Below are 12,023 nucleotides of genomic sequence, written 5' to 3'. Positions count from 1 at the left end.
GCGTTAGCCCCTTGATGATGATGATGATGACTGTGGTCTATGCTTAACCCTAGGCGCCTTCTGCTCATATCCAGTTGAGAGCCTATATGTTGAATCAGGGTTCCCTTCCCTCTGTCGATGCCGTGCCCTTTTATCTTTCAGGGGCTATGCACGTTTTCATCAATTCTCTCTCTCTAAACTAAATGTCCCTCAATCCCTTCTCACTACCTTTAGACGCAGTTCTCTCCTATTCACAGTATCCTCACCTCTGACTCCTACCTTATTCTACCCGTAAATACCTACCTTGGGTTATACCTTCCTCTTGTAAATGCTCCTCTGTTTTCCCTGATACACCAAAATCAGACACCTCCCTTCTATCCTTTTCAATAATTTTCTCAGTCATGCCTCAACTGACTCCTCCAGCATTCACATTTATACAGCTGGTTTTGCTGTAATCTTTCCTTAGAATACCTTCAACTCTCCACTTCCACCTGAATCTAGCATCCTTACAATTGAACTGTATGTGATCGTCTTTGTATGAGAACACGTCTTCTCTCCCTTCCTCATCCTTCATGACTTTCACTAATTATCTCTTATACAATCTCTACAGCCTCAATCAATCAATCCTCTTCGCAAAAATCAGGAACAACTTTAATATACAACACAAAACTGTCAGTTTTTGCTGGATACCCAGCCATGCTGGTATCCCCGGCAATGAACAGGCAGATACACTAACACACTCGGCCACATTGTCCACATCCCATCAACCCAGATTTTCACATATATCAGCCTCAGCCTACTACCCTCACTTCATAACTTTCCTCTTCACCTGCTGGCAGTCTTTCTGGTCTAGCCTTTTTTTTTTTTTTTTTTTTTTTTTTTTTTTAAGTGCTCTGTCCCACCAGGATGTTGGCGATCATGGATTTCCATGATTTTCTTGGCAATTTAGAGCGGTGGTTTGCCATTGCCTTCCGCCCGGTGTTTTTATCGAGTCACCATCTCTATTTACCCGGCACTGACTTGGGCCAGCGGCTAGGTAGGCAATTGAGGTGAAGTTCCTTGCCCAAGGGAACAACATGCCGGCCGAAAACTCGAACCCTCGAACTCAGATTGCCGTCCTGACAGTCTTGAGTCCGATGCTCTAACCACTTGGCCACCGCGGCCTGGCCTGGCCTGGTCCACTAATAAATTGCATAGCTTAAAACCTACCTCCTGTGATCAATACCATCAAATAAGAACTGACATTGGGAAACTGCTCTTGCCTGTTTACGCATTGGACACACTCGTCTCACTCATTCTTATCTCATGTCACAATCTAATCCACTTCTTTGCTCCTCATGCAATGTTCCTCTTTCACTCCCACATATTCTACTATCCTGTCCCTACTTTCCCCAACATCCTAACCTATTGGGCATTCTCTCAGAATCTCTTACCTTTTCCTTAGACAACCTATTCTCCTTCCACTTACACATACCTATCCTCACTTTGATCTAATTGTCTTAACCCTTGAACTCCTCACCCTTTTAACAACCCTTACCTTATATACCCCATCAACTCACCCGCTCTATCCTTTCACTACTATACTCTAACTTTATCCTAATTATTAACTAATTCTTAACCCATTTTCTGCTACTATAATTTACCATAGTGCAATATGACCTTGATGTCTAGCACATTTATATGTTTGAACTATTAACCATTAACCATTCTGGAAATCCACTAATAACGTCTAACTGAACCAAAATATTTTCTTACCTGGGGGCTTTGCCCCCAATCCCTTGTTCATTGTTGTCATGGGGGGCTTAGGAACCGGAGGCACAAGGCAGGGGATCACCCCTGCCTTGGACCTCAGCCCTCGCCTCAACTAATTTTTCATGGTCTTTTCTTCTTCTCTTCTTCATCCCCTTTTTATAATCGTTAACTCATTTTTACCCTTTTCGCCACAGTACGTTATCATAATGCTATATGGCCTTTGTCTAACACATTTATTTGTTTTAACTAAACCATTAACCACTCTGGGAATCCACAAACATCGCTTTATGAATCATCTTTGACCTTAGATGATGACACCTCAGATTTTTTTTTTCAATAAATAGATAAATATTGCTATATTTTGCATTAGCCGCAAATGTCCTTAGATGCTGATGTGGCATAAAAAGAAAATTCATTTCAGAACAGCCACCTCCGGCCCTCCGCTGGGAGCGCCACCACACTTGGCACTTGCTCCCATATCTGTGTATGGTTTTCTATTACTTGTGTGTATTCTTCAACTTAGGAGACGGAGACTGAGGCTCAATCACCCCCCTACTTTGGACCTCATCCCTCGCCTTAACTAATTTTGCATGGCATTTTCTTCTCCCCCTTTCCTTTTCCTTCTTTTTTTTCATCCCTTTCTTCTGTCCACTATCTTAAATTATTAAAACATTTTTACCCTTTTCACCACAATACTTTATCATAATGCAATATGATCTGTGATGTCTAGTACATTTGTTTTGACTATTAACCATTCTGGAAATTCAAAACATCGCCTTATGAACCAAAAACACTTCTTTATCCGGTAGCTTCACCCCCAAGTCCCACCCTATTGCTGAATTTTGAATACGCCGCTAATGATCTTAGATGTTGATGCAGCAGAAAAATTTCAGTAAATAAATAATTAATCAGTACAGTGCTACACCCCCTCCCCCAATCCCTTGTCCGTTGTTGACGAGGAGGGGGGGGCTTAGGATTTGAGGGCTGAGACCTAATGCTGGGGATTTCCCTTGCATCGGGCCTCAATTCGACTCAACTAATTTTGTATGGTCTATTTTCCCTCCCCCTTTTTGTTTGTTTCTGTCTCTTCTCCAACCGCTTCTTCTATCCATTTAGTAAGCTGTGAGAGCCGTGTTGAAAGAATGAAAGACTGACCATGGCCAGTCATGAAGATTTTATACCCTTATTAGGGGCAATGAGGCTTGTCCCTACATCAAATTCTCCCGGTTCCCTGACCCCAGACCTTTCTCCACATTACTCTTAAATTAAGAGTATCCGCTTGTTGGTCGTACAATCCGGAACAGTAAAACACTAGTTGGCAAAATTATGTTTCCTCAACTACATCTACATCTATTTCAACTGTCTGGCGTCAGATTCATAAACTATCAGACAAACATTCCCCTTCCCCTTTATCTATCCATTCCATTCCTCCATGGCTCATACCTTACCCCCATATTTGCTCCTCTGTTTTCCTTGACCCACCAAAATCAGATATCCCCCTTCTATGGTTCCAAATCCACCTCACTTGCTGGTTTCGCAGTAACCTTCCCAATTCGCACTTTCAAATACCCCCTCCTTACTGAATCCAGTGTCCTTACTACAGAACTGTATATTCTCCTTTTTGCCTTAAAGCACATGTAGACTACTTGCTCCCTTCTTTCGCTATTTTTACTGAGTCCCACAACTTATTATCTTTCATAAAGGCTATGCACTCGACCAATCCCCTTTCCTGCAAGATTCAGAAATGATTGTTCTAACCTATCTACGTGCCACAAATCTAACAAATTTTGCTGGGTGCCCAGCCATGTTGGAATTACCTGCAATGAGTAGGTAGATACTCCAGCACGCTCCGCCGCTGTACCCACATCGCACCACCCAAATTTCTCACGGGATCCAGCCACGGATTATTACCACAACTGTCACATCCCCCTCTCAGAAATGATCATCTCCGGCAATTCCCTTTACAAAATTCTGTCATTCTTTCACAAACCACGCATAAAAAAGCGGCTACGCTTCCTTTGCACAAAAAGGTATGCTTGAGCTGGCATTTGGGGAGCCTCTCCTCACTGACAAGTTCTTTCCCTACTTTCCATGTTCCTTTTGTGAAGGCCAATTCAGTCCTGCTGATTTTCATCTGTTAGGAACAACACTAACAAAACGCCTATGTTGTCCTTGCAATCAATACCAAAACAAATGCAGAGTCTGTCCAACTCTCTCTCTCCTTCCGTGAATACGTGGAGGATTCATTGTTTTCCTGGGCGGGTGTTGGAGGAGCCGCAAACCCCTAGCAGGGGGGTCACAGCCCTCTGCATTAAACAGTATAGTGACTGATTTGGTACTGTGATTACAGCAGAGTCGGTGAATTCCACACTGCACACGCGCGACCGAAACTCTCGAAAAAATAGTCAATAGATATCGCATTACAATGCCGTAAACGTAACCACAGCCAATTGAAAATGTCAAAACTTTAAACAAATTTTCTGGCGTTTATTTAATTTGTTTCACAGAAGCATTCTGAGCCTACAGCTTTCCTTATTTCCCGCTACCTTTTTCAAGATCATACATTGTATCTCTTATTTGATGAATGAACCAATGCACTTCCAAACCCTTGAGTATATACCTTTCTAATAAATAACATTTTATGACTGAGATAAAAACAAAAATACGTTTTCCGATTACCAGGTAACAGAAGATGAAACACAAGAGAATCAGTTTATCTATATATATTAAATTATCTAAAATCTTTAATCCACTTTCTGGCATTTCTTGATTTGTATAAAGTGAACCTTTCTATGCTAGAAGTTTCAATATTTTTTATTTTCCACGTCCCTTACTAGGCAATGCATCCAAGCACATATATTTGTACTTGTACTTGGACTTAAGTACAGATTTTTATGTATTTGTACTTCTACTTGGAGTTTAAAAATTCAATTGAACTTGTTCCTGTATTTGTACTTAGACTTTAAGTACTTGAAAAAAATACCAAGTACATTCAAGTACACTACTGAAGTAAAAGTTATATATACTGTGAACAGATTCTAGCGAACTTTGTGAAGGGTAAAGGGACATAATTATGTAGTATTTTCTCAATTGGTAACATGCTGCAAGATACAGGGCCAATACAACACCTCATTACTCAACAAGCATGAACGCGTTCCACTCTTCATTCCTTCATCTCCAATGGCCATTCTAACGGTACTCACGGGACTTGTGTGAGTGCCAACGGCAACATGACTGCTTGACCCTAGCCTCCCGAAGGAGACCAGTCGATTGATCTGACCCGGCCAGGGTAAAACCAAAGACGCGCGCGACAAACACGGGGAGAACCCCTGGGGAAAGACCAGAGGGGATGCCATTCCACCTACAAGATATGCATTATTGTTTGGAACCCTTTGTTCATCCCTCTCAAATGAGTCAGCCACCCAAAGACTGATTCACCTCAGAGAGGGAGCTCAGGTCCTGCACCTTTTCAAGGCGGTTCCAGTGGCAGGACTCGTCGGTATCATTCACTACAGCAGTAGACAAGCAGGAGTCGACACGACTTCACGGACTTGTGATAACTTTACACAACCCAACGATTAAGCTGAATGCAAGCATTGCAAAGCGAAACTCCTGCTCTAAGTATGTAACTTCCAACCTGCACAAATATATGAAGGAAAGGCTCATTTTTAAAAGTGTTACATAAGGGCTCACAATCTGCAAATTACTCCAAGTGTGTATTTTTTATGGGAAGACGGAGGGCAGCCCTTTCCTTTATTTTACCCCTCTCCCCAAAATGAGACGTTGATCCTCAAATTACCATTGGTTATTTTTACACATGTTATATGTTTTTGTTACGTGTGTTATTATTTGATGCTCAAATGAGTAACTGGGAGAATTATGGCTATTTGGAAAAGGGATATCTGGGGACTGGTAGCAGGAGTCGGTTTCGTATGTCTCGCCCTCTCAGTATTTCGTAATGTTGATGTGACGTTTAAGTTAACTAAGACGTAAAAGTAATCACCCACCCAACCAATAGTTCTGTTTTCCTTTATATGAGACTCTATGCATTTCAGGATATTTAATTTACATTATTTATTTTCAGAGAAAACATAGCCAGATGTATGAGGAAGCATGCAAAAGTCACAGCCCTGGGGAGAACAGCAACTACAGTCAATCAAATCTGGATGGATTTGTCAAATATCCTAAGAATTCTTCGCCTCTCGATGTTAGACAAAAGCAACTCAACAATGCACTTGTCCTTTTTGTCGCAAACAACCTTGTTGTTTGTGGTAGAGAGCTCTTACTTCAATGACTGATCCTCGGCACCAGATACCAACTGGAAAGCACCTGGTGAACAAACTACAGCAAAATAGGTGCACTGAAGTTAGATATTCTGTGAAAGCATAACTTGAGTGTACACAGGCTGTTAGCCTCATACTTGACATTTGGTCTCTAGTAGGCAGATGAGATCTTACACATAGAAATTACTGCTCATTTCATCCATGAATGGTCCTTGAAAACGGCCGTTCTGAGCTACAAATGCTTCCGTGGCCGCCACACAGTACACAACATTATGGAAGAATATAAGGAAACTATAAAAATCACAAACATCATAACAGACAATATGATATCAGCATTTTCACTTCCTGCCTTCTAAGATATTTATGATTCTGAATTCTGATTCAGAAGAGGAATTTGAAGAAGTGGACCTGGATGTTGACAATATGGTCAAGAAAAATGATTCATATCAAGTTCTGCCAACTGAATACAATTCATCCTTCGCCCTCACTGCAACTTGTAATAAAGGATGGTCTACGAGAAGCAGGGCAATTAAACTTGGCTCTCAGTAAAGCCTCAAAGTTATTATTATTTTTTTCGACACAAATCCACCATTGCTGCTGATGTTTTGGAAGGTGAGAAAAATTAGATTCTATTTGTGCAACATGATGGAATTCCCAAGTGAAAATGGCTAGATCATTGTTTGAATATTCCTGAACAAAACTTTAGAATCATAGATGATCATAATCTACTTAAAGACATGCCAGAAATCTTTGAGCCATATGAGGCCACAGATTGTCACTGAAGCAAACCACTGTGACTGCAAGTCTGGTCATACCTCCCATTAGGGGCCTCAAATTTCATCTAAACCATATGGAATCCATTTATAACTGAAATCTGTAGAGAAACATTTGAAGCACTATGAAGATAGAAGAGTTTAGGTGCTGGCAACAATTCTATACCCACGGTTTAAGCTCGATTCCTGAAGAAGAAAAGGGGCTCAGAAAGACTAAGCAAATTCAGCACAATCCACAGTTAAGCAAAATCCTGGTGAAGACATACAAGAACCAAAGGAGCCTTAAGAATGGTTAATAGTTAATGGTTAAAAGCAAGATAAATGTGCTAGACATCTAAGGTCATGTAGCACTATAGTTAATGTTAGGGAAGGGTGGTTGAGTTAGTGATTTGTTGTCTAAGCTGGGCAAAGGAATTGGTGAGTGAAAGGGTTAGGGTCGGGTGGTAAGGAGTTAGATTAGATGGAGGATATGTATGCGTTTGAGGAAAGAGAATAGGTTGTTGAAACAGAAAGTGTAGGATTCTGTAAGGATGTCTGATAGGTTGGGAGGTCGGTGAAGGGAGGATAGGTGGGGGAAAGCAGAGTATGGACGAGACATAAAGGGAATGTGGGGAAGAGACAAAATGATAATTGGGGATTGGTATTGGAGGATGTGTAAGAAAGGTCTCTTGAAGGCATACAATAGATGGGTTATAAGAGGAAAGGATATGACAAAGGTCAGGTCTGTGGGAGCGGAAACGCGAATATTCCAATGAAGGATAGTTATACTTTAGTGATATAGATTGTAGTACGTTTTGGAGATTTTGAAGGGGAAGCAGCTAGAGGGTGGGATAAGGACCGAGAGGTCTGAGAATGGAGAGGTGTGGGAGTTGGTGTTCTACTAGGAGGGGTATTAGGAGACAGAAGGTCTGTGGAAGGGGATACTTGTGACATAAGGGATTCACGTGTGTATCCAGGAGGGAGTGGAAGGGATAGAGGGGATGGTGGGAGGGTTACATAAGGGATTCACGTGTGTATCCAGGAGGGAATGGAAGGGATAGAGGGGATGGTGGGAGGGCTAATGTGGGTGGGGTTGGGGTCGGGGGGGATGGGCTGTGTTGGGAGGGGTTAGGAGGATAGGGTGTAGGGGGGATATCGTTAGGAGGAGGATGGATATCAGCAGTTACTTGGAGTGTGAAAGGAGCAGGAGTTGTAAGATTTGGAGGTTGAGTGTCAGTTTCATTAAGTAATCTTGAATATTTGGTTGGGGAGTTTTGGGGGATAAAGGATTTCTTGTGAGGGGGGGAAGAGAGGATTGGTGTCTCAAGCGTAGGGTTAATGGTTAATGGTTAATGGTTAAAAGCAAGATAAATGTGCTAGACATCTAAGGTCATGTAGCACTATAATTAATGTTAGGGAAGGGTGGTTGAGTTAGTGATTAGTTGTCTAAGCTGGGCAAAGGAATTGGTGAGTGAAAGGGTTAGAGTCGGGTGTGGTAAGGAGTTAGATTAGATGAAGGATATGTATGCGTTTGAGGAAAGAGAATAGGTTGTTGAAGCAGAAAGTGTGGGATTCTGTAAGGATGTCTGATAGGTTGGGAGGTCGGTGAAGGGAGGATAGGTGGGGGAAAGCAGAGGTAAGTATGGACGAGACATAAAGGGAATGTGGGGAAGAGACAAAATGATAATTGGGGATTGGTATTGGAGGATGTGTATGGGTTATAAGAGGAAAAAGGTCAGGTCTGTGGGAGCGGAAACCGCGAATATTCCAATGAAGGATAGTTATACTTTAATGATATAGATTGTAGTACGTTTTGGAGATTTTGAGGGGGAAGCAGCTAGAGGGTGGGATAAGGACCGAGAGGTCTGAGATGGGAGAGGTGTGGGAGTTGGTGTTCTACTAGGAGGGGTATTAGGAGACAGAGGGTCTGTGGAAGGGGATACTTGTGACATAAGGGATTCACGTGTGTATCAAGGAGGGAGTGGAAGGGATAGAGGGGATGGTGGGAGGGTTAATGTGGGCGGGGTTGGGGTCGGGGGGGATGGGCTGTGTTGGGAGGGGTTAGGTTAATGGTTAATGGTTAAAAGCAAGATAAATGTGCTAGACATCTAAGGTCATGTAGCACTATAGTTAATGTTAGGGGAGGGTGGTTGAGTTAGTGATTAGTTGTCTAAGCTGGGCAAAGGAATTGGTGAGTGAAAGGGTTAGGGTCGGGTGTGGTAAGGAGTTAGATTAGATGAAGGATATGTATGCGTTTGAGGAAAGAGAATAGGTTGTTGAAGCAGAAAGTATGGGATTCTGTAAGGATGTCTGATAGGTTGGGAGGTCGGTGAAGGGAGGATAGATGGGGGAAAGCAGAGGTATGGGTTGTTTCAAAACGTGGGCACGACAATAGGATGTGTGGGATTGAAAGGGGAACATTACATAAGGTACATAAGGGTGGATCAGATTGTGACATCAGATAGGAGTGTGGCCAATGCGTAGTCGGGCGAGAACGGTCTCCCAACGTCTGTTCCGATGAAATGGAGCTGACCAGGAGGAGATTGATAGTTTTACAGAATGTAATTTATTAGTGCGGAGGCTTGACCAAAAAAGATTGCCATCGATTATACAAGAAGGTCTTAAAGTGTGGGTAATAATCCGTGGCTGGGATACGTGAGAAGCGTGGTTGGTATGATGTGGACATAGAGGCGTGGCGTGCTAGTGTATCTGCTTGTTCACTGCTGGGGATTCCAACATGTCTGGGCACCCAGCAAAATTTGATTGTTTTATGGCGTGTGGACAGGTAGAACAACCAGTTCTGGATCTTACAAACAAGTGGGTTGGTGGTGTGTATTGACTTTATGAGAGTTAATGAGTTACAGGAGTCAGTAAAAATTGTAAAAGAGGAAGAGGAGAGTGAGTATGTGTTTTAGAGCAAAAAGGAATGCATACATTTCTGTAGTAAGGACACTGGACTCAGGAAGGAAGGGGTACTTGAATGTGTGAGTTGGGAAGATTACTGGAAAACCAGCACCGGAGGTGGATTTGGAGCCATCAGTATATACGTGAATACTAGAATGAGTGGAGACATGGTCAAGGAAATGTGTGAGAAGGACAGTAGGAGGGATATTTGATTTTGGTGGGTCGGGGAAAACAGAAGAGCAAATATGGGGGTGAGGTATAAGCCATGAAGGGACGGAATGGACAGAGAACGGGAGAGGTTGGAGATGGGGGAAAGGGGAATGGGAGAGGAGGGTATCCATGCGAGTGGAGAAAGGAGTAGGTAATCGTGGAGATGAAGCTAAGGTAAGAAGTAGGGGTTGTGGGATAGTTAGTTTAGTGAGGGAAAATTGGTGGAATCGAACATAGCATCGGAGAGAGAGAAGGGCACGACGTCGAGATAGAGATGGTATGCCTGATTCAGTGTACAGGCTCTCAACTGGGGAGGAGCGAAAGGCGCCTAGTGCTAAGCGAAGACCACAGTGATGGATTGTATCAAGATGGGCAAGGAGAGAAGTTGAGGCAAAGGAGTAGATATGGCATCCATAATCTAGAGTGGAGAGGATCAAAGTAACATGAAGATGAAGGAGAGTTTTGCGATCTGAGCCCCATGATATATGGGATAGATTTTTTAAGATTCGAAGATGGCGGAGAGCTTTTTCTTTAATGTGTAGAATATGGTCTCGCCAGGACAGTTTGGAGTAAAAAATGACACCTAGGAATTTGCCAGAGGAACGGCATTGGAGTGGAGTGCCATATAGAAATGAGGGTATTTCGAATATGGAGGACAGGGGCAGGATGGGGGGGATGTTTGCCTGATAGTTTATGAATTCGGCGCCAAACATTTGAGATAGATGTAGAGGATGTAATTGATGAAACATAATTTCGCCAGCTATTTGTTTTACTATTCCGGATTGTACGATGGAGATAGGCAGATGCTCTTTTAAAGGAGATAAGGGCTGATAGTTGATTTGGAGTACCTCTCTTGTAGCTGCACGTTTTAAGCGAAGTGCTTTAGTGCAGTCAGAATTCCACCATGGAACACATTTGGAGGTATATGGTCTTGAGGTTCGAGGGATAGCTGTATGTGCAGCTCTTAAGACTGTATTTGTGAAATACTGTATCATTTCTGAAATGGAGGTGAGGGAGGATGGAGGGGTATGAATAGCAGAGAGTGAAGTGAAAGTATGCCAATCGGCTCTATCAAAGCACCAGCGTGGGGAGTTAGGAAGTGGTACGTATGAAGTAGGAGAAAGGAGAACTGGAAAGTGGTCACTAAGACTGACCAGTGGAAATCTAAATGAAGAGAAGGGGAGCATAGAGAGAGGTCAATGCATGAAAAGGATTACGTGCGTGTATCAATATCATTAACAGCAAGAAGGAATAAAGTGGTACTGAGCACACTGCCTTGTGGGACACCTTCGATCTGGGGAAAGAAAGATGATGTGGCAGAGGCGATTTTGACCTGGAAAGTGCGTTGGGAGAGGAAGGACTTTATGAAGACACCCATGTTTCCACGTATGCCTAGAGAGGACAATTGTTGGAGAATATGGTACCGCCATGTCGTATCATATGCTTTTTCTAAATAAAAAAAAATAGCTAGTACGGATTCATAGCGTGCAAATGCAGATGTAATATATGTCTCAAAATGAGCAAGGGGGTCAGCTGTGCTTCTGGCACGGCGAAAACCGAATTGGGAAGGAGAGAGAAGATTGTGAGATTCAAGATACCACATTAAGCGGAAGTTCACCATTCGCTCTAATAGTTTGCACAAGCAGCTAGTTAGTGCGATGGGGCGATAGTCTTGAGGAAGGGTACCCGATTTATTGGGTTTCAGGAAGGGAAGGATAAGAGCTTCTCGCCAATTAGAAGGGAAATTTCCTGATGTCCATATGTGGTTGTAAATTTTTAATAGGAAGGATAAGGAGGAAGATGGGAGTTGCCGGAGCATACGGTAGTGAATACCGTCAGGGCCTTCATGAGTGTTACGGCACGATTGTAGGGCAGTAATGAGTTCAGAGGAAGAAAATGGGGCATTATAGGACTCATCAGAGGATGGGGTGAAGGTAATGGGGGTACGTTATCTGGTGGTCTTAATAGAAGAGAAGTGTGGAGAAAGGCGAGAACCACTACTGACCTGGCTGAAATAATCACCCGTTCATTAGCGACTTGGAGGGGATCAGAAATGAGGGTATTTCGAATATGGAGGACAGGGGCAGGATGGGGGGGATGTTTGCCTGATAGTTTATGAATTCGGCGCCAAACATTTGAGATA

Source organism: Penaeus monodon, chromosome 14, assembly GCF_015228065.2.
Source record: "Penaeus monodon isolate SGIC_2016 chromosome 14, NSTDA_Pmon_1, whole genome shotgun sequence".
Taxonomy (NCBI): domain Eukaryota; kingdom Metazoa; phylum Arthropoda; class Malacostraca; order Decapoda; family Penaeidae; genus Penaeus; species Penaeus monodon.
The sequence above is the reverse complement of the archived record's forward strand: the minus strand, read 5'-3'. Positions refer to the sequence as shown.